This window comes from Octopus sinensis, linkage group LG13 (genome assembly GCF_006345805.1).
Source record: "Octopus sinensis linkage group LG13, ASM634580v1, whole genome shotgun sequence".
NCBI lineage: Eukaryota > Metazoa > Mollusca > Cephalopoda > Octopoda > Octopodidae > Octopus > Octopus sinensis.
In genome coordinates, this window is record NC_043009.1 from 18,779,254 (window position 1) to 18,803,542 (window position 24,289).

The 24,289-nt window shown below is 39.9% G+C and overlaps 1 long non-coding RNA gene across 1 annotated transcript; it reads right to left on the minus strand.

Annotated features, from left to right (window-relative positions):
* Positions 1–1,463: 1,463 nt before the first annotated feature.
* LOC118765707 lies at positions 1,464–10,723 on the minus strand. Its single transcript, XR_005001572.1, has 3 exons — positions 10,710–10,723; positions 9,792–9,794; positions 1,464–1,581 (listed from the first exon to the last, which is right to left on the minus strand). It is a non-coding gene; the product is annotated as an uncharacterized LOC118765707 (long non-coding RNA).
* Between the last annotated feature and the right edge of the window lie 13,566 nt (positions 10,724–24,289).

Consider the following 24,289-nt stretch of genomic DNA (forward strand, 5'->3'; position numbering starts at 1 on the left):
GATACAGTCAGTCGGGAGGGACTATGGAAGGTCATGGGAAAATTTGGTTGCCCCAGCAAATTTATTGCAATTGTCCGCCAGTTCCACGACGAATGACAGCCAGAATCCTTGAAGACGGCGACTCATCTGAAGCCTTCCAGGTGACCAACGGAGTCAGGCAGGGCTGTGTCCTGGCCCCAACACTGTTCAGCATCATGTTCTCGGCAATGATGTCCGACGCCTTTAGGGACTGCAAGTCCGGTATCAACATCAAGTACAGGACAGACGGGAAACTTTTCAACTCCAGGAGATTGCAGGCTGTCACAAAGGTGAGGGAGACAGTCGTCAGAGACTTTCTCTTTGCTGACGACTGCGCCCTTAATGCAATCGATGAGCAGGAGATGCAGCTCGAGATGGACAGGTTTCATCAGCCTGTGACAACTTCGGTCTCACCATCAGTGCAAAGAAAACTGAAGTGATGTTTCAGCCAGCCCCCGGCAAACAATACCATGAGCCTCAGATAAGGGTGAACGGACGGATCCTACGAGTGGTGGAAAACTTCACCTACCTGGGCAGCACTCTCTCCTGCAATGCCAACATAGATGCTGAAACCATCAACAGAATCTCCAAGGCAAGCAGCGCGTTTGGGAGACTGCGAAAGAAAGTCTGGGAGCGGAGAGGAATCAGCCTCAACACCAAGCTGAAAGTCTACCGGGCAGTCGTGCTTACCACCCTACTATACGGCTGCGAGACGTGGACTGCTTACCGAAGGCACGAGCGCCAGATAAACCACTTCCATCTCAGGTGTCTTCGGAATCTCCTTCACATCCGCTGGCAGGACAAAGTCCCAGACACGGAAGTTCTGAAGCAGGCAGATCTCCCTAGCACCATCACAATCATGCGCAAGGCCCAGCTGAGATGGGCGGGCCACGTCTCCCGCATGTCCGACACTCGCATCCCAAAACAGCTCTTCTACGGTGAACTCGGCCAGGGCAGGCGCAAAGTCGGAGGGCAGAAAAAGCGCTACAAGGATAGTCTCAAGGTCTCTCTCAAAGACTTCTCCATCGGAACAGAGACCTGGGAGACACTTGCTGCCAACCGCTCATCCTGGCGCAGCGCAATCACCGTGGGAGCAGGGACAGCCGAGGAGGGACGGATTCGGTCAGCGGAGCAGAAACGTCAGATGCGTAAAGTCAGAGCCGCCTGCACCAGTAGCACTGCCCCTACCCACTTCTGCCCCACCTGTGGGAGGGGCTTCCTTGCCCGGATTGGCCTCACCAGCCACCTCCGGTCTCATGGCGGCAGTTCCATCAGATGATGTCAGTTGGTCATCTTCGAACCGAAGGACGAACATTATTATTATATAAGTATATTATCGGCCCCGAAAGGAGGGAAGCAAAGTCAGACAAAATCAGGCAAAGTGGACCTCGGCGGAATTTGAACTCAGAACGTTAAGACCGGTGAAATACCGTTCGGACGAACGGGAACGTGAAACTTTGAGTAACAGTTTCGTGAAGCTTTTGCAACTCTAATGAAAGCATATTACTCTCCCTTAGGTATTCGAGTACTATTTTTCCATCTTGTTTTGCATTTATGTGCTTACTTGCGTGTATCTATTTAGATCAGGGTTCTCCAACTCGCGGCCCGCGGGCTGCATGCGACCCGCCAAGCGATTTTCTGCGGCCCGCTATATACAAGGAGAAAAGAATTATATACATACATACATACATACTACATACATACTACATACATACATACATACATACATACATACATATATATATATATATAATATATATATATATATATATATATACATACTTGGAAAAGGATGCGTGGTGTTCGATCATATAATAATATAAATAATATATAAATATATGCTTATATACATACATATATGTACATACCTACATATATATGTATATATACATGCATATATGGGTACAAGGCATCAAAAGAAAAAAAACGTTGAAGACAATGAGAAATGAAAACATAAAAACAAAAACATAGAAACGATCTTATTTTCAAACAACGAAAAAAAAAAACAGTACCAGACATACAACACAAGGAATATTGCCCTTCTTCAGTTGTCCCTGTTTCATCTTACTCCTCCTCCTCGACTCTCTCGTCACTGACACGTGATCAGAGGGAAGCAATCTTTCCAACTGCTATCTTCACCAAGACCAGACCGCTTATTCTGTCTCTCTCATAAACTGTCTCCTTAAGCATTCAAAATAATTTTTCCATCGTCTTGGCTTAACAACCCTCATCGTTTGTTTTTATTGTTTTATTTTCGTTGTTCTGTCTTTTACTGTTTTTACTTTTTTATTGTTTTTACTGTCTTGTTTTGTTCTTACTGTCTTGTTGTTACCACTTTTACCCTCCGCAAAAAATCCCAAATTTATTTAATTTGCTTTGCGGGTAGGACTGTTTCAATGAAGTAGCGTCTTGTCCTTACTTTCGAAACGCAGAGTAGATGAAACAGGGACAACTGAAGAAGGGGAATATTCCTTGTGTTGTATGTCTTGTACTCAGTTTTTTCGTTCTTTGAAAAAAAGTTCGTTTCCATGTTTTTGTTTTTATGTTTTCGTTTCTCATTGTGTTCAACGCTTTTTTGATGTCCTGTACCCATATATGCATGTATATATATGTAGGTATGTACATATATGTATGTATAGATGCATATAGATATATATTATTTATATTATTATATGATCGAACGCCACGCATCCTTTTCCAAGTATATATATATATATATATATATATATATATAATATATATATATATATATATAGTTAATCCAAACATGAAAACACAAAGAGAAAACACAACAACGCGAGGACATGGAACAAATATAGTATAATTGGACGCTCAGGAAAGAAGGAAAGAAGGGGTTTAATGTTTCGAGCGGAGCTCTTCGTCAGAAACATAGGAAAAGCATAGACCAAAATAATAGTGTTCAAACAGTGTAAATTTTCACGTGATGGTCAACCATGGCTAAAGCCTATCCAAAACCTTATGTTTATATATTATTTATATATAATATAATACGGCAGAGAAATTTTTTCTTTTTGGGGGTGGGGTGGGGGGTTGAATATTTCTGTACAAATATCCAGAAGCATTTATGGTTCGTATAGAGGCTCACCTTTCATATAATGTATCTAGTAAGAATGAAGAAATTTAGTGTTGATCTCATTTCTGAGATAATCTCGTCAGTTTCGAATCCAGCCTCTGTGCTAAATCATAGTTTATTGTTGTAGAGAGTATGGGCAATGGATAATTCATAAGTGGTTTCTATTGGTGAATGAGTATGTTATATTGACAATAACAATTTGTAGAATTAACATTGTGAGGGTATTAATGTTAGAGATGTGCAAATGTTTTTTCTTGGTATTTGTGGTGGTAGCTTTCTATGCCACTTTTGTCATGTTTAATTGTATAATTATTGCTCAAATTTCTAGTCGGATTCCATATGCCAAAAGTTAAGTTCTCATTACTTCTCTATATTACCGACAATATATCGAGGGAACCTCTACTTCGTCGATTGAACAACTAGTATTAGCTACCAAATCTTCACTTTACACCCGAACACCTTTAAAATGCTGTCCAGGAGATTTTCTGTCAGACAATAAAAAAAAAATACGTATGGGATTAGTAGCTTGTTACTCTATTATATACGTCTGATAAGCCTGCTTAGTCCAGAAATTCACAAAGTATTTATAACATCTTCAACTAAAAGAAAATCACTTCACGAACTATTCCAACTATCATTAGCAAAGTTTTGAATACATTGCTCGCTAGTCACGTATAAGCAAAATGCTCAGGATTGTCGCTTCGACGGACGACGATTGTGAAGAGGGGGAGAACGAGGTGCCCAGCTTGAGAAGATCTCGACGCGCAAGGCGCCCTCCCGGTTGGATGGTGGACTACGACATGGAGTAGAGAAATTGTGATCTTTAAGATCAGGGTAGCGTGTGGGATGACGTCCCCAACAAATAACACAAACGCTACAGACTACTCTCCAGACTAATGAGTGCTTTAACACAATACCGTTTCACTAATGCCTTTTGAATGTTGATGGCTTTCCTGCACCTCCTTATAATACATACCCAACCACAGCAGCTCGTCAGTTTCCACTTATTTATAGACTCCCTGCGGTTGACTTGTGATTTCTTGAGCTTTCTCTTGCCTGCTCTGTAACTCAGTAGGCTAAGCTACCACTACACTACTAGAAACCTCTCTATGTCACCCTAGATGCACTTCTACTACACTTCTGCAATCTCAGACTACAAATACCGCAGCACATACCATTGTAGAGCGACCGTGCGTAAAGGAGATGGTGACAAATGTCTCCTTTTTGAACGCCGCACAGTCGCCTTACAAAAGAAACCAAAATAAGTGCCAAAAAGAATAAGGAAAAAACACAACCGTATAATGTATGAAAGAAAAGACTTTATTTAAATATGTTTGTGTCTTAAGAGTGTCTGTTTACGTGTGTACACAATAAGTAACAATACAGAGCATAAAAAGAGTGTCCAGACACAAATGGAGAGAATTACTAGTTCGTAGTAATATACACAATAGCAGAGGTTCTGTAACAGAGAAGTTGAGGCAACAAAGTGGAGAGCCGGTTACTACGCATGTAGAGGTTGCGGCTTCTATCCTATGCAGGGTTACTTGTTACAGAAGATTCTCGCAAGCAGGCTAGCTGTTAACCTTGGTGAGTATTCACAAACAGCGTGAAGTTCAAACCTGGTCGATGTTGATGTGTACATATTGTTGAAGTCGACGGTGGTGATGGTGACGGTGGGAAAAGGTCCTGAAATGCTGCGATGGTGTTGTTGTTGCTGAGACATGGCTGAGTCGCTCGAACATGGTTGAGTCGCTCGAACTGGCTGGCTGTCGCTGGATGCTCTGTGGTCAATGGTCTAGAACCAAAAGACAAGCGATTCAATCGATCGCTGGGTTTTATAACAATCTAGAGGCCCCAGAAGAAAACCTGGAGGACTGTGTCACGGGGCCTTATCTGAAGGTTGCGATTGGTTGGTTTACACATTGGCGCGAAATAAAGCAAGAGATAAAACTGCACCAAAACCAACCAATCAGAGCAGCGGACACAACTGGGCCAAATCAACCGAAGGATGGCTGTTATCTACCACGACGTTATTTGTATGATATCTCTCAAAGAGGGATAATGTATTTCACTAAGCGCTACACCATTATCACTTGACTAGATAGAGATCCCCACCATACGACTATAACCAGAGGTGGGCACCGTTAATCGAAAATTTAACTTCGTTATTTAATCCGTCAACCAAAAAGTTAACTTCGTTAATCGTTAATCTGTTAATTCTTTGAAAATGTAACGGAAGTTAACGTTAATCCATTAATGTTAACTTTTATTGAAAAGGCATAACTACAGTTTAATACCCCACTCACTTTGTTGCTTTATAACTTCCAGAAAAACGATACTTATTAACGAAACGTTCAATAAATAGTTGCTTATATCCTGTAAATTAAGAGTATGTAAAGATTTGTTGGAAAAAATTTCCGAGGGGTTGGGGAGAGGAGTTTCGGAAAATTCACCAGGACCCGACATTTCCCCACCTCATAACTTTCTGGAAAATAGGTATTTTTTAATGAAATTTTATACAAATACCTTCTAAACGGTGTAGAATTTTGTAGGCAGAATTTTTGGTGGGGGGAGTTTATGGAGTTTCGGATCAGATGGCCCACATAAACTGGACGGGGATTTTTTTTTCAAAGTTTTTCACCAAAGTCTTCAGAATGAAGGGAAACATCTTTTCACGAAAAAAAATCTTAAAATTTTTTTCTCACTCCCGCAACCAACTTACCACCTCAGTCCGAAACGATTTTGGCCACTTTTTTTTTTCAGTACGCAGTTAAAACCCGTGAGAGAAACATAAAAAAAATTGTTAATATTTTCAGAGGAAAATGTGCAATTTAAGGGAGATTTGACTGTTGTTTCTAGCACATTCCAAAACCTCCTTTCTCGTTTCTTTCTCATTCACACTTCTATTGATATTTTTCAATATTTTTCTTCCCATAAACAAATTTTCTGGAATGATGGTATCAAAGTAACATAGTGTAGTCCCATCCAAGCGAGGCCGTGTTATGTGTGCGTGTAAGATAAAAAAAACCCACCTAAAAACATCTTTAGTGTTCATATTAATCTGTCAAATGTAATGCTTATTTTGTTCACATTATTTTGAATTATTCAGGTTCAAGAGGGGTGTCCACAATATTTACTTGTAACTTGGTAAATTTTTTACATACTTGCCAGTGGTTAATAGTTATGTAATTTTAGCTGATCCCGCTGAGTAAATTTGACTTTTATGGGCAGATGAATTTAATTAACAGGTGTAAAAGCAATAACATTATGGATAAACACTAAAATTGAAATTCTTAATGCATTTTACCTGTTTGATTTGTAACTAAAATTATCTCAGGTCGCAACCGACAAAAAGTTTGCAACTTTTCCAGATGAAGCACATCAATTTGAATTAATTAAAATACAGATATAATCGGTACAAGATATTTTCTTTCAGTAAATACTTCTTACCTCGGTGTGGAATAATTTTTTTCCACAGTTTTTTCGAGTGCAATCAACGTATCTGACCTCCAAACCCACCGCAAACCACGTTTTTCCGGAAAAGAAAGGTGGGAGTTTTATTTCATGAGTCTTTTTTCCCTTTCCAGTCTATTTTGCATGCTTTCAACGAATGTGACATCGAAATCACGCATAAGCGCTTCCTTTTCCAGAAAAGGAAAGATTTGGCTGTTATTTCTAACATGCCCTGCTACCATGTAACAGCTGCTTGCGTTCACACAGAAATATTTACCAACGTTTTTCCTTCCATTTATTTTTTCCACTTTATGGAAGTCAATATTTTCTCCGTTGACATTCACGTCAGCGAGTTCACGGATCAAGTGGAAACATCAATCACTGTTCCCTTTTGATAGGAGAAAGAGATTTTCCGCTATCTTTGCAAGCAATAAGTGGGTGGATTTGGTTTCAAATCCAGGCAGGACCGAACGAGGTCCTACAAGTTATTTATAATAATAATTGGCGTTATATCAGGGTTGAAAGAATGATGCGTACAATATTAAATATGCTACCGGTTTTTCGGAAATTTAGGGTTAAAATCTTCTTAAAATCTTCACTTCGCTCTCACTACAACCATCATTCCCTTTTACAGCCACTGTGTTATCATTGAAGCTATAACCCCAATCACTATTCACAACTATGATAACGACATTGCAGTTACTTTTGTAACGAACTTCGTGTGTGTGAATATCTATTCTTGTACTTTCGGGGTACAAGAAAGCAATCACTCACTAGCCGTTGCTTTAATAATCCAGAATCTCTACCCGTCAGAAACAACAAGACGCAGACGTAAAATATATATATACTACTTTATTCTCTTTCTTGGTAACAATAACAATAAGTGTGTTATCTGATGTCCTTGGTTCTGGGCGCGCAAGGCTGAAAGTTAATCGATTGTAATATTTACAATGTTCAGCCGCCCAAAACAGAAACGGATTCAAGATGGCGTCGAACAATGGAGACGATGTTGGTCTGCAACAATTTTGGTTAAAGGCCTTTGGTAAGGACTGCTAGAATCAGTTCGAACGGAGAGAAAATATTAACGTCCTGCTCCTTAGGTCGCTGCTGTCCCAAGTCGCCGCTGCTGCTGCTAGCGGTCAAACGTTCTACGATCCCCCTGCCTTGGTCAGGATCGTGCTTCCGGTGGTTCGCGCATGCGCGAGAGGGCCCTTCCTTTCTCTGCCTTGGTAAAGGCACCAACACGCGCGAAATACAAATGGACGGTGCGCGAGCGCGCGCCGTTATAGGGTCACTACAAGGCTCCCCTCCAGTGCGTACGCACGAAAGGAAACTTATTGTAGTGACTGCAAAACTTAAGGTGGACACCAGATAACCAAATAGCACACAATAATATAATGGCAAAATTTATAACATACACAAGAAATTTACTAAAGGAAAAAGAGAAAAAATACTCAATGAGCAAAAATCAAGAGTGCATGCATGAAAGTGTATACGTCACAAAGTATAAAGCCTTCCGCTGTAAGGAGCGGAGGGAAAGCAAAACTCACAGTTAATGAACCTAAACGAAATTAAAATCCAACTTCTCTAAAGGTGGTTGATCCTGCAAAATAGCAGTTAAATCAATTGCTGCAGGAGAGGAAATGGAATTGGCAGAAACTCGCTAGTAACACAAAAGGCAAAAGTGCAAACATGCTGGTGTGATGCGCGACACAGATAATTTTCTGTTAATTACGTGACCAACAGTGGTCTAACAGGGAAAATAATTACGCCTAAACATGGCGCAGCGCATGTGAACATCCGACGTCCTATGAGTCGGGAAAAACTAAGCTACTGCAAACGTGTTGCAAAAAACAAGGCAAGTACACGTGCGGAGCAAGAGGCGCATGAAATGCAATAGAGCTTGCCAGACCGAAAAACAGCAAATGAATATGCCAGTGGTTAAGCGATTATATGCCTCGTTCGTACAGGAACAAATGTATGACATGCTGGCGCGTTATAATGGACAAACAACCCTCTCTATGTATACGTGACCGACCTAGGGTCTATAGAAATGAGGGGTGTCCACAAAAGGCAAATTCAGCATGGAAAAAAAAACAAGCGAGAAAAGCATGTGTGACGTATGTATGTGAGAGATAGCATTTATGTGTGTGTACGTGTGTGCGACAAAATACATACAAGGTGAATGCGAGCAAAATGTAAAAACATACAGCGCATAGAAAAAAATGTCTCTCATGTGCTATTTCAGACAAGAATTAATTTACCAGTCTGTAATAGCCTGATGTACAATAGCAGTTCGTTCTGTAACAGAATGTTGAGATCACAAATGCAGATGCCGATTGAACACATATCGTGTAACGGTTGTGGCTTCAATGCTGTGACAGTTTAACTGGAACAGAAGAAATCTCGTAGATAGTGCTGGGCTGTGAATTCTTGGTGTGCTAATGCACAAACGGCAAGTGGACCAAACTTCCGCGAGTTGCTATGTACATTTTGGTCGACGGTGTTGAAAGGCGACGGTGGTGGAGGAAGGCGACTGTAGTGGACTTGGGACAACATCGTTCTTAGTGATGATGGCGACGAAGATAGCGACGACGTGAAGTAGAAAGACGACGACTGCGATGACGAAGGTGGAGAAAAGGCATCGATGATGTGATGGCGTTCGTCATCATGGCTGTAGAATAAGAAAGAGGCTCCTTCTACAACTGTTTGTGGTGGCCGGAAACAAATCGTCGAAAGATGAATGCGTAGAGTTAAATCGTGTTCCGACTTCGCAGGAAAACTGGATTTTTTTTTGTTGTTAAGTGATCTCTGGTTTTAGACCAGAATCACGTCGGGGTCACCACTGTAACGAACTTGATGTGTGTGAATATCTATTCTTGTACTTTCGGGGTACAAGAAAGCAATCACTCACTAGCCGTTGCTTTAATAATCCAGAATCTCTACCCGTCAGAAACAACAAGACGCAGACGTAAAATATATATATACTACTTTATTCTCTTTCTTGGTAACAATAACAATAAGTGTGTTATCTGATGTCCTTGGTTCTGGGCGCGCAAGGCTGAAAGTTAATCGATTGTAATATTTACAATGTTCAGCCGCCCAAAACAGAAACGGATTCAAGATGGCGTCGAACAATGGAGACGATGTTGGTCTGCAACAATTTTGGTTAAAGGCCTTTGGTAAGGACTGCTAGAATCAGTTCGAACGGAGAGAAAATATTAACGTCCTGCTCCTTAGGTCGCTGCTGTCCCAAGTCGCCGCTGCTGCTGCTAGCGGTCAAACGTTCTACGATCCCCCTGCCTTGGCCAGGGTCGTGCTTCCGGTGGTTCGCGCATGCGCGAGAGGGCCCTTCCTTTCTCTGCCTTGGTAAAGGCACCAACACGCGCGAAATACAAATGGACGGTGCGCGAGCGCGCGCCGTTATAGGGTCACTACACTTTCATGCTACTAAATCTCCCACCACCTTTAACTTATAACAACAAAACAACCAACACACCTACGGCCATCATAGTATCTCTGTTGACACCACCACATTTCCACGGTAACCACTTTTCCATTTGTAGATAAAAAGGATTCTTTGTACTGAGCCATGATCAGTTTGATCAGCAAGGACAAGAAATGGACCGCCGTCTTGACGGTTAATGTAAACTCCCTTCCATCGTAATATCGAACGCTATTTTTTGCAGAAAATTAATGTTAATGGTAAAATAATGACCATGAATTATTGTAACTGCCCCGCTCAATTCCTCTTGTTTCAGCTGACATTCTACCGTATTCGTAGCGGACCATTATAGAAATATCAGTCTGGAAAGTTGAGAAGAAATGAGTCATTTCCTAAATTAAGACACAATTATACTTTCTCTCTAATTATCTTATCAGATTTAGGAAAACGGTAATATTGCACTAGCACTGAAGCAATGTATTTCGCTTTATGTTTTTTTTTTCTTTTTTGTCGTTGAGTTTGATTTTGTTCTTCTTCCAACATTGGGAATTTATATAATATAGTTAGAGCAGTGTCGAAATTAATTCGTTTAGTGAGAACAACAATGTCTGTCCTGAAGAACTATAAAATACTGATATAATAATGATTGAACCGTGATTACAAAACGGTGAATTTGTCTTAACTGCTCTGTACACACACACACACACACACACGCACGCACGCATGCACGCACGCACACACACATATATAAAACTAAACACAAATCTGCATACATACATACATACATGCACAAATGCAGACATACATACCCTGTTGATGTAGGAATTTCAATGAAGGAGCCTTGGGTCTAGGTGAGAAACCAGTTCTTTTTCTATTGGCAAGAAATATTGAAATAAAGCTGAACAATGTATGTATGTATATACATACATGCATCCATCTATCCATCCATCTATCCATCCATCCATCCATCCATCCATCCATCCATCCATCCATCCATCCATCAATACATACATACATCAATACATCCATCCATCCGTACATCCATCCATCCATCCATACATCAATACATACATACATCAATACATCCATCCATCCATCCATCCATCCATACATCAATACATACATACATCAATACATCCATCCATCCGTACATCCATCCATCCATCCATCCATCCATACATACATACATACATGCATCAATGCATGCATACATACATACATACATCAATACATACATCAATACTTACATACATACATACATGCATACATACATGCATGCATACATACATCCATACATACATCCATACATACATACATACATACATACATACATACATACACACACACACATACATACATGCATACATACATACATACATACATACACACATACACATACATACATACATACATACATACATACATACATACATACACACACACACATACATACATACATACATACATACATACATACATACATACATACATACATACATACATACATACATACGTGTACGGAACTATTTCATTTACTCCAAATTAGGGAATTTTCTCAGCTGACCATTTATTGAAAGCCGCCCAACTCAGAAATTGTTTGGAGTGGCATTAGAAGTGTCTGATGATGACTTTATTTATTCAGTGGAAAAAGGTGGTGTAAATAGTCATTACTTCATATCATTTATGATATTTGTTGAAACTTAATTATGCTTTTAAAACCTATTAATCCCTGCGTTATTCCAAACTGAAGCAGTTCTGAAGGAACTTGAAATCCTTCTACTTCTTAACTTTCTGGCCATCAAACTTTGCTGCGCATCGTTGAATTTCTCTTGGTTCTTAGTAGACTAAACCTAAAGAAGATAGCTTATAAACGAACGAACATGATGAATGCCATGTACTTCAGAATTTGTATCCATTTTTGATAGTTATGTATCAAAAAGAATTTCCAATGAAATCGAGAGAATCATTTTCGCAGTTTTTATAGTAGCACTTGCTTTTGAAAACTGAAGACAAACCGACTTACAAAGCAGGCAAAAAGTCCTTGTCATCAGAACATCAGGATAAATGGATTGTAGCGTAACTGATATCCTCACCAGTTGAGAGACATATTAGAAATGATCTCGTGCTAGATAACAACCATATTTGGTAGTTTGACTCTATTGTGTCCACTGCTCTGATTGGTTGGCATTTGGTGCAGTTTGTCTTTTGACTTATTTCGCGCCAGTGTGTAAGCCAACCAATCACGATCTTCATTCCGGCTATATCGCGATGTATAAAGGATACGTGCAGCATCCTCAATTGATCGAAAGCATATCTGGTGACACACGACTAAACAATATAGCAATACTAAATAATGAACGATAGTATCCCATCATGTTTTTTGGAAAAATATTCACAAAATAATTGATAGTTTTTTTTCTTCTGCCAACAAAGGCAAAAACATCTCTTTCAAGATCCATATAGTGTCATTTGTGTTCATAGTTTTTTCGTTTATATCTAAATAAAATTGCATGGGAGTCGACTGTTCTGCTTCCTTAACACGTCCATGGGTATCATTAATATTTACTAAATTGTACATGTTACATGGGAAATAAATGCACAAATACTTGACATAGTGCATCGTACTTGGTTTGTTTACTCAGAGTTTACTTGGTTTGTTTACTGAGAACTAAATAGAAAAAAAAAAACAATGTGAAAGAAAAAACACGGAAAGGAAGAACACGTAAATATATGTATATGTATGGATACGTATATGTATGTATATGTATGAGCATGTATGTATCTAAATGTGTGTATCGTGATGTACTGGTTTTCTGTAGTAGTTGTGTTGGGTTACTGGCAGCGTGTAAATGATGAACAACAGTATGCCAACATACTTGTGAACAATTAACAGAAGTTTTATTCATTGCACATAGTATTCTCCATATTGGTCTTCCACTGATGAATACAAAAATAATTTACATACATAGAAATAGATAAACTCTTCAGTTATGACAAAATAGCTCTGTGACTACGCTATCACGACTGGAGAAATATCAGGCTAAATTCATGGCGGCATATCTGTAGATTCCATCTGTTCGGCTGAATATGAAGTTGGTAAAACAACTGTTGGCATGTTGGAAAATGGAAATCTGACGATGTAATTACTAAAGCAACTCTTTGGCATTCGGTACCTGTAACTGCTGGTGAATAAAATGAGAATGAAGTTTTCACCGCAACTGGCTCGACATTTTACAATTGCGTGGGCCGTCTGGCTCTAGCCAGTGGAGGCGCATCTCGCACAGCTGCCTTCGACACTCTGCAAAGAATTTGACGCTAAAAGTGGTTTTATAAAAGGTACAAAGAAGATCTAGAAAGCTGAGTCACGTGATGGGTTGATGCTGATTGGTCGACCACATGACACATGACACTTACTAAGCCGTGACACTTAGACGGAAATTCAGCGATTCAGTTTCGAATCACGAATCTACTACATATGTGTGTTATAGATATTACTGTATGTATCAGCTCAGTCAACTTGATGGCAACAGCTTCACCTACCTCTTTGAAGATCTCTGGGGGTATTCCGTCTGTTTAGGGAAGCTCTGTTTAGCAGCTGACTGAAGTGTTCACTCCAGCGCTGTATGATGTCGCTCTTCTCAGTAAGCAGGGTTCCATCGACAGAGCGCACAGGTGCCATTTCATTTAGCGTGGGGCCATACACGTCTTTCAAGCCGGCAAAGAATTTCTTGGAGCTGTGCTCGTCTGCACACTGCTGCAGTTCTGCAGCTTTGTTTTCCCACCACTTGTCTTTCATCTGTCGCAGCTCAGTCTGCACCTTTCCTCTGATGTTCTTGAGACGGTCGTGCTTGGGTTGGGAGTCTTTATCGTTGAGCCAGGCTGTGAACGCTTCTTTCTTCTCCTGGAGGAGGGTGGTGATCATCATACATCATAGAGCGCTGGAGAGAACACTTCAGTCAGCTGCTAAACAGACTTTCCCTAAACAGACGGAATACCCCCAGAGGTCTTCAAAGAGGGAGGTGAAGCTGTTGCCATCAAGTTGACTGAGCTGATACAGCAGTTCTAGAACGAAGGGTCAGTGCCGTAGGGGGACAATAGACATGGTCTTTGCAGTACGGCAGATGGAAGAGAAGTGCAGAGAACAAAACCAGAACCTCTACATCCTCTTCGTGGACCTGACGAAGGCTTTTGACACTCTCAGCCGAGAGGGCCTGTGGGATATCTTGTCCAAGCTAGGCTGCCCATCAAAGCTCGTCAGGATCATCCAGTCATTTCATGATGGCATGATGGCTCGCATCGTGGAAAACGGAGATGTCTCTGATCCATTCCCGGTCTCCAATGGTGTGAAGCAAGGCTATGTGATGGCTCCCACACTCTTCAGCCTCATGTTTGCCACCATACTCTTCCGCGCCCTGCCAAAGTCTGATGCTGGTGTCACTATTCGCTATAGATATGACAGCCGATTCTTTAAGCCCTAGTAAGAGACTTCCTGTTTGCAGACGATTGTGCGCTTGCAGCATTAAATGAACCAGACCTGCAAGAACTTGCCTCTTGTCTCGTAGAGGCAGCAAAAGCCTCGGACTGACCATTAGCCTGCGAAAAACTGATGTTTTGTGTGGCCAAGAGTAAAGCTGTGTTTCCGTTTTGTGTGGCCAAGAGTAAAGCTGGCAAAGTCATACACTGCATCCCGGAAGTTGGCCCAGGCCTTCTCAAGGTTTCCCTCTGCTGGCAGATGTTCAAGCTGGTTCGCAAGGTTGGCAATGAGGGTCTCTTTTGTTTTTGGTTCATTGAGTTTCTGGACGTTCAGTTCCACCTCCGCTGCTTGCGACGAATCATGGGAATTTCCTGGGAGGACAGAGTCTCCAACACTGAGGTGCTTCGCAATGCCTAAATGCCCGAGATCCAAGCCCTCATCATGAAGGCCCAGCTCCGGTGGGTCGGACATGTAATCCGAATGGATGACGCGCATCTACCAAAGATGATCTTCTTCTCTGAGCTGGCTTCTGGAGCAAGAAACCCTGGAAGACCACTAAGGCGATACAAGGACAGCCTGAAAACTTCCTTTGAGGCCTGCGCCTTTGGGTTCCGCTCCCACCTTCGGTGTCACTGACGTCATTATCGAACCCTGACAGACTTCCATTATATTATATTATTTATATATGTGTGTATGTATGTCTTTATTCAGCTTATTTCAAGATGTCTTGCCAATAGAGAAACAATCGGTTTCTAAGCTGGATCCAAGGTTCCTTCATTGGAATTTCAACATCAACAACAGGATATGTATATATGTATGTATGTGCAGATTTGTATGTTTTATGTATGTATTCTCATGCATATAGTTGCATATCTAGACATTCTCATATATATCTAAATGATAAACTTCTGGAAAGTTTTACAGATTTTTACAGTTCCAGTGACGGAGTGGATCTTGTAGTCTTCGAATTAGCTTTCTTCTTTCTGATTTTGAGATGCTTAATTTCTCAAGATAGGTATTAGGCCCCAATAATTACATGTATAAACCTGAACTTGTAATCTGGATAGAGTAACTGCAGATTTCTCAATAGTTCAGCAAAGGTGTTCTCTTTTTCACTTATCTTCAGCTTCATGTTAATATCTACTGGGCAGCTAATTTCCACAACTAGTCACAGTTTCTCTTCTCTATCCCAAATCATATCAGGTCTGTTGTGCTTACATTTTATTGAGGTCTTCACTGGTACATTCCACCAGTACTCCTTTTTATTATGAGTGGCTATGGCTTCTACCATATTGTGGGATCTTATTTCTTTGCCCTCGGGACTATCCTTCCGACGGATATGATGCGACATTCAAAGGTATTTTGGATCGATGTTAGGCCACTGCCACCTTGTTTTCGTTTTAGGCAGAAGTGGTCTGCGTCTCTGTTTATGTGGAAATTGTGTTTACTTGTTTGTATTTTTCGGGTTTTTAATCATCGAGCGTCCAGGAGGTGTTAATCTGCCAGTATCTGGGTTCACCACACTGTTGTAAATACTCATCACCAATTTCGTTAACAGCTTTCAATACCGTATCTGGTGGGGTTTTTTTCACTTATTTTGGTAGAGAATACTCTCTCCTCGAAGGAGTCCTTCAAAGCCAAAGTTATTTTTTCTCGGAAAATTTCAGTAAGGACACATTTCACTGGCATATAATCCTGACTATCACTACTACTACTACTACTACTACTACTACTACTACTACACTAATCGTTGCGGTTGTGCCTGCTATCTACCGTAGTCATAGTAGGAGGACAGTGGTCAGTTACTTGAACCAATAACGTAGTTTGGCTGGCAGGCACTATGTATGTATGTATGTATGTACGTATGTATGTATGCGTGCAGCATGCATTGATACAATACATAAATGACATATATTACACTACTTTAAACCTCACCTAATTAACTGCTAAATCATTCATAACATTGATTAATATTACAATTTTGGAGATCTTCAGGAAAAAAGAAATTATTTTTTCAAATATTTTAAAATTTCCTGTCATGAGAGCAAAACTACAATAGATGGGAGGTAACCCCTAAAGCTTTTTTTTTCACACTTATCTCCCTTGATAAGTATCCAAGTAAAAATTTATTTAATCAAAGGGCGATAAATTTCGTTTGATGATCTATCTATTTATCTATCTATCTATCAGTACACACATACACACACAAGTGCTATACTGTGTTTCTGGTAACAGAATGAGCAAAACAATGTTAATGCTGACATTTCTCCTGTGAAATATGAAATTTCATTCCCTGACGAATTTCTTAGGAGCGGAGTCAGGAAGAGAACTCAGCTGTAAAATCCTGCCTCCAAATCTGTTCCTATGGCAGCAATAACAGCGCGGATAAACTGGACATTAAACGTACGATGAACAGTGTGTATGCAAGAACGAGGGCTGTTCATTAAAGATTTCCCCTGACCCACTTCCCAAGGAATGGGATAAACGAAATTTAGTATAATTATTAGTCCTTCTCTACATAGCCATCACCAATGGTGACGCATTTCTCCAATCGGTTTATACAGTTGTGAAGATCTCGTCTGTAGATGTCGGTAGGTTGCTTTACCTAGGAAATAAGTTCATTATCATCCGAAAAGTGTTTCATCTTTAAAAAAGACTTCATCGCTGGAAAGAGGTAGAATTCAGATGGTGCGGAGTCAGGATGAGGAAGGATTTCATCAGGGCAACATGTGCATTGTGAACTGGGGCGTCGTATTGGAGGGGCGACTCCTTTGGTCAGCATGCCACGCTTCTCTGCTTTGATAGCGTCCCGCAATTTCTGCAACAGAGAAGCATAGGTCCCGTTAATTGTGGTGCCAGAAAACCCATCATCACTACTCCACGCTGGTCCCGAAAGACTGAGGGCTGGGCACGAACCTTCTTTGGAGGTGATGAGTAATCATGTTTCCATTGCTTCGACTGGACTTTAATCTCAGGATCATAATAATGACTTATATTTCCTCCTGTGTGATAAGTCTGTTCGCATTTGAACTGGCGATGCCTTTACCCCTCTGACTTAAGACATAAAATTCCACGCTCTTCCCCTATCACTTTTCTCGCACACACACGCACACGCACACTCACAGTGAAAAATTCCACCCCGCACACCATAACTGATGTATACATAACCGCTTCTATACACCATCCACTCATATACATATGTGTCATGGCCAGAGTTTTCGAAATTATTAACTATCCTTTTGATCTCAGTTAAAATGCCGAGATGCAGTCTTTTGGCTTAGAAAAAAGAATAGTTATGAAATTCCAAAAATGTATCCGAGTTTCCCATACAGAGCGTATCCCGAAGTCAATTATCGCTCCGTAAGCGCGAACTTCTGTAACCGGAGGTGACCGTAACGAGTTGACTGCCTAATGCCTCGGTGTATGAGTGTACATATGTGTGTGTGCGTGTGTGTGTGTATGTGTGTGTGTGTGCGTGTGTGAGCGCGTGCACGTATTTAGAGAGGAGATTGATAGATTAACGGATAGACAGATATTCGAGGGTTTGCTCATTAAAGATTTCCCCTGACTCACTGGTTATTGCAGGTAGCGGGACTTGTACAGCTGTAATTATACATATCTCTACGTGTCATATTGTAAATTTCAGCTTTCCACTAGTATTCGTTTGTTTTTTATGGCTGCTGAAGTGGACTAAGCTGTTATAATGGAGACGGGTGAATGCAGATCAGTGATCGGGTTCTTATACTTGAAAGGTCGTACGACAAAAGAAACTTTCGATGAGATGAAAGAAGTTTATCGTGACGATGCACCATCATACAACGTAGTCAAGCACCGGCATCGCCAGTTCAAATGCGAACAGACTTATCACACAGGAGGAAATATAAGTCATTATTATGATCCTGAGATTAAAGTCCAGTCGAAGCAATGGAAACATGATTACTCATCACCTCCAAAGAAGGTTCGTGCCCAGCCCTCAGCAGGCAAGGTGACACTCACAGTCTTTCGGGACCAGCGTGGAGTAGTGATGATGGGTTTTCTGGCACCACAATTAACGGGACCTATGCTTCTCTGTTGCAGAAATTGCGGGACGCTATCAAAGCAGAGAAGTCCGCCCCTCCAATACGACGCCCCAGTTGACAGAGCCTTTCCTCTTCTCATTTCTACAATTACATCCATAGAAATAAACCAGAACTTTTTTTCACAGTTCTTACGTGATGCTTTTTTCATTTCTACATTTATTCATTTTATTAATCTTATCTCCATTTTCTCTCTTGGTTTTTATAATAATTATATATATATATATTATATATATATATATATATTATATATATATATATATATATATATTGATTGATTGATGATTGATTAACTGATTGATTGATTGATTGATTGTCAACATACCATATATCGGAAAAAGAAGCACATTCTAAAAAATAGAGCAGTAAATATTAAAACAAAAAGTTAAATTCTGGTTATAGAGTGACCAAAGGTTTCGTATCCACAAAAGCTACAGCTTTGTGGACAGCTGTAGAGACCGAAGAGAACCTTTTCCCTAAGACATCCAGGATGTACAATCCGATAAGATCGCAGACATCGGCGCTATCATAGGTTCCCACAGCCAGATCGAAGGAACCCTCGGAGTCAGATTGCTTAACCCATGTCAAATCTTTGTTGAACAGTACCGTCTTCCTGGCATAGATGATAACGTTAATATCACTATCACTAATATCTGTGAAGCCCTGAGCAAAGGAAAGTGTCTTCATCAACAATCCTTCTGAAATCGAACTGTGTAAACCTAGCCCTGCCTCTCCCCCAGTTGGCATTAAACCACGAGGTCACCTCATTCGTGCTGCACCACTGAGGGACGCCCGTGGCCCTCCATGTATCGCCATTACTCTTCCTCAGTATATACTTACTTGCCTGGTCAGTCATGAATTTGGCAAGGTTGATCAGGCAGCATTTGGGGTTAGAGGCAAAGTTCGGCTTGTGGTCATTTAAAGTGACGAAAGGCACTTCTCTGGTTCAAGATCTCAACCCTGTCCGCTATACCTAGGCTAATTTCTGTCTGTTTAGCTTCACAGTTAATGTTATTATAAGTGTGTAGAGAAGTGCGGCTGTAATTTTGTGTAATAGGATCATTAAAAAGTCTATCGTAAGAGTATGTGTCGATCATGTATAAGTTCTTAGTCTTATCCGAGAAGATTAAAGACTTGTTAGAGTTTCTTATTTTAGGTATATCTTCTCGGAGTTTGCTCTGAAAGGAGGAAGAAGACTATAGAATTTCAGCTTGAGTATTATGTCTTGTAGGTCCGCTTCGAAAGTCTCAAGTTCATTGATTCTAGGTGGAAACATCCTAGACTTGATACTCGGAGGGTAGCGTGCTTTGATCTTAGAAAAACGCTTTCCACCTCATGCGCCTTATAAGGTGCATTTTCTCCAGAGCCTACCAGAGATACACCAGGAGTGCGAATATAGTCACCTCCTAAGCTTGTAAATATATCGGATCAGCCAGCACATCTTTCAAACAACGCTTCCGCAACCACTAGTCATCAAGGAATCCCATATGATATCAGGTGGAAGATCATAGAACATCCAGGCCCATATATTAATGAAAGTGGCCGTCGCCAAATCTTCATCGCAAAAAGAACCAAAATTCTTAGGGACTATGCTAAGTCTGGCACGTTAAATAATCGTAAAGAAATAATATATATCCCTCTATACACAATCATACAAACCCCTTTAAATATATATATATATATATATATATATATATATATATATTTATACATATATATATACTAGCATTAAAGACCCGTCGTTGCCGGATCATAGTGCTAGTGCATGTATATATGTGTATATATATATATGTGTACATATTACATGTACATCTGTATATATACATCTACACATAAAATACAAAATACAAAGTTATATCTTGATATTGCTAGTGATAACAATACTCAAAATATATAACAGAATGGAATTGTTAGCCCGTCTCTTGTAATTTCGATCAATTGTATCTTGTCCTCCCTCTTGTATAGAAGTGTGGCTACAATCCAGCCTACCTCTACTTCGGGGGGTGGGGGTGCATTTTAAACTTTTATCCGGGACGTCCTAGGCCCCAGATATACTCTTTACTCTTTTACTTGTTTCAGTCATTTGACTGCGGCCATACTGGAGCACCGCCTTTAGTCGAGCAAATCGACCCCGGGACTTATTCTTTGTAAGCCCAGTACTTATTCTATCGGTCTGTTTTACCGAACCGCTAAGTAACGGGGACGTAAACATACCAGCATCGGTTGTCAAGCAATGCTAGGGGGACAAACACAGACACACAAACATATACACACACACACACATATATATATATACGACAGGCTTCTTTCAGTTTCCGTCTACCAAATCCACTCACAAGGCATTGGTCGGCCCAGGGCTATAGCAGAAGACACTTGCCCAAGATGCCACGCAGTGAGACTGAACCTGGAACCATGTGGTTGGTTAGCAAGCTACTTACCACACAGCCACTCCTGCGCCTATAAAGGTAAAAATAAAATATTTCCACTTTGCAAGGTTCGAGTCGAGTACTCCCTTGCATGCTCCCTTGACTCGAACCTTGCTTCTATTGTGGCGAATTTACCGCCTCTGGTTAGATACTTGATATCTTACTTAGTCGCACCAAGACACTTTTCAATGGTGCTTTCCTCCAGGTGTTCAAATCGTTTTTTTCTCTATATAGGCAATAGTCGTTTCTTTAATTTTATTTTTTATTTCGTTTGGTGGTGTTATCCTAGATTCACCGTCTTTGTCGAAATAGGTTTGTATTTCTTCCATTTTAATTTTAATGAGTTTGCCGCCCGCCGACGGCTGCAGCGAAATTCATTTTTGGACTTTCTTCTATCGAAGGCATTCTAACAAAAATGCTTCCGTGTAAACGGTGAAAATATTTTCAATTTCCCCAAACAGGGACACAATTCAATTTTTAAACAATAACCAAAGCCCCTTCTCCGAAAGGGGGAGGGTAACGGTTTACAATTATTTAACAAATGCAACACAACAACGCTTCCCTTACGAGGAACCAACAAACGTGATAACAATAGTTAAACAGAAATAATAATAACAAACCTTACGGTAAACAAAAAAGCAGTACTCTGTTGAAGCTTTAGGCCTTTATGGATCAGAAATAAACCAACAGCGGTACTAAGTAGAAGCATCTTTCGTACAGCCAAACTTCATAAAGATACTTAATGCTAGCTAATTAGCAAATAATCTAATGTAAAAGCCGTGCACACCTCCATCTGGACTATTCCATTTCTGCACTTAAATTTTATTTATTTATTCCCATTCATGTGAAACCACTGATTCAAGTTCAAGTCATTGATGCAATGTTACGATTTAATTATTATATCATACTTTAGTTTGATTTTAATTATTACTTACAGCATATAATTCAATTATTATTATCTCTAATTTTTATTGTTAAAATGAAAGTATCTGACATAAAATAAGAGAGATGTTTTTGTTTCACATTTAACACGTAATACTGAAATAGTGGAGAAGATATGATATTGCTATGGACTCACCCTAGGGAAGCGGTTGAACATTTCTTTTGCCCATGAAACTACATGGACACTAAGTAAGGCATGTGTAAAATTTGAATGAAATTGGTTGTGTAGTTCTCAAGTTTTAGGCAAACACACAGACAGACAGACACACATTCTCAGTTTTATATATATAATAGAAATATTAAAATTACTAAGTCTCTCTAAAGGAGATTACGGCAGCGTTACTGGATATTAATAGTTATCGCAATACTAATATGGTAGTCTATAAATATAAGACTAAAGCTGTCGCTGATTAGCTCCAAGAGGCCATCGCCTCTAGCTAGCTATATGACACACGAACCTGCGTCCATTACAATCTTCGAACAGGGGAGGTCTGACTACGCTGCATTGATAAAGGGCAACAACACTGAAACATCTCTGCAGATGTCTGACTAGCAAGGTGAAGCGGCTGACCTCCCCTGTTCGAAGGTTATAGTGGACGCAGGTTCGTGTGTCATATAGCTAGCTAGAGGCGATGGCAGATGCCAATCAATCAATCTCTCTCTCTCTTATATATATATTTATACATTTATAATATATATATTATACATATATATATATATATTTATACATACATATATATATAATATAATTATTATAATATATAATAATATATATATATATATATAATATATATATATATTTATACAATATATATATTTATACATATATATATATTTATACATATATATATATATATATTTATACATATATATATATATATATTTATACATATATATAATATATATAATATATATATATTATATATATATTTATATACATATATATATATTTATACATATATATATATATATTTGTACACACATATATATATATATATATACATTTATACATATATATATATATAACATTATTGGTGAATTGAAGAAATGGAGCTGAACGCAGATTGAACAGAAATCGTTTTATTTCATTCTACACGTGTTTCGAAAAGCACAATTACCAAAATCCGATTGAATAATGGGACCATATTGTGTCTTTCTCTTCAGGAAGAAAAGGGAAATCCGTTGGAAAAACAAAAACAGAACAGAGGCAGAGCAAAAAACAAATCGAACTGTGCTCCTAAGAGCCCATGGCGAAACTGTTTATCAGTGTATGTTGAGAACCGGTGCTGAAGAATTCAACAGGTCAGGCATCGGTCAAACATGTGGGTGAGGGTGTATAGACGTTCTTTGTGACCGAGAATAAAGTTCTGACTATTTAAAGAATATTGGATGTTTTCTAAGGGGCGAGAAAAAATCTACTTAGAGACGTGTGTGTGTGTATACTGTTCTATATATGTGTGTGTTGGCGTAGGGGTAGAAAACATTTTTTGTGTACGTGTGTGCGTTTGATCGTTCGGCTGTCAGTGGCTACTGCCGTGATAACCGTTGGGTGGCAGAAAGAAAAAAAAATAAAGAAATTATATATATATATTTTATGTTTGTGTGTGTGTGTTCATCTAAGCCTACCTTGACAAGGAAACCCCCCGCTGTGAAAAAACAAGCCCCGTTTGTCTTACAGGAGTAATTTCCCTTGCAGTGGTTAATTGTAGATACATTGTATATAATAACATTAACATTTTAAGTAAGGACGGGAGCGCGGCGGATACCGGGGTAGTCGCTCCCGCATTTAATTTAGCGAACAAGGATAATTATCGGTCCGGGAGGTCTTACACTAACCCAAGACCCGTTATTCATCCGAGAATCACCCACCCAAATGCGAGAGCTGGCGTCCCGACCCATCACACTGATAGGAATAAGCATATATGGTTTGTAATCCCCTTTGGTAAGCAGATTAAGAACTAACCTCCCCCTCATGTTTAGACAAGCCATCGCCAATAACTTCCCCAGAAATTCCAAATATTACTCCACGGTTAACTCACATAAAGTTAGGATAGCTTTCTCCAACACTAAAAACCTCGCCCAGATAATCGCCTCCCATAATAATAGGCTACTTATCACCTTTTTCCGGAGGCCCAGCCTCTTCCGCTCCCGGTTTAATGCTCAGTAGGAATAATTATAGTAGTAATAATGATATGAGAGCCAGTACAGTGACACATAATCTCAGCTCCAGCCAGGGAGTACCCACTAGGGGTATAGTTATAAATAGGGGTGTTGTGGTTGATGGTAACAATGGGAGTAGGGTAGAGAGCCCCTTTAGCATCCCCAGCATCATTTCCCGCAATAGCAGTACCACGGGCAGTA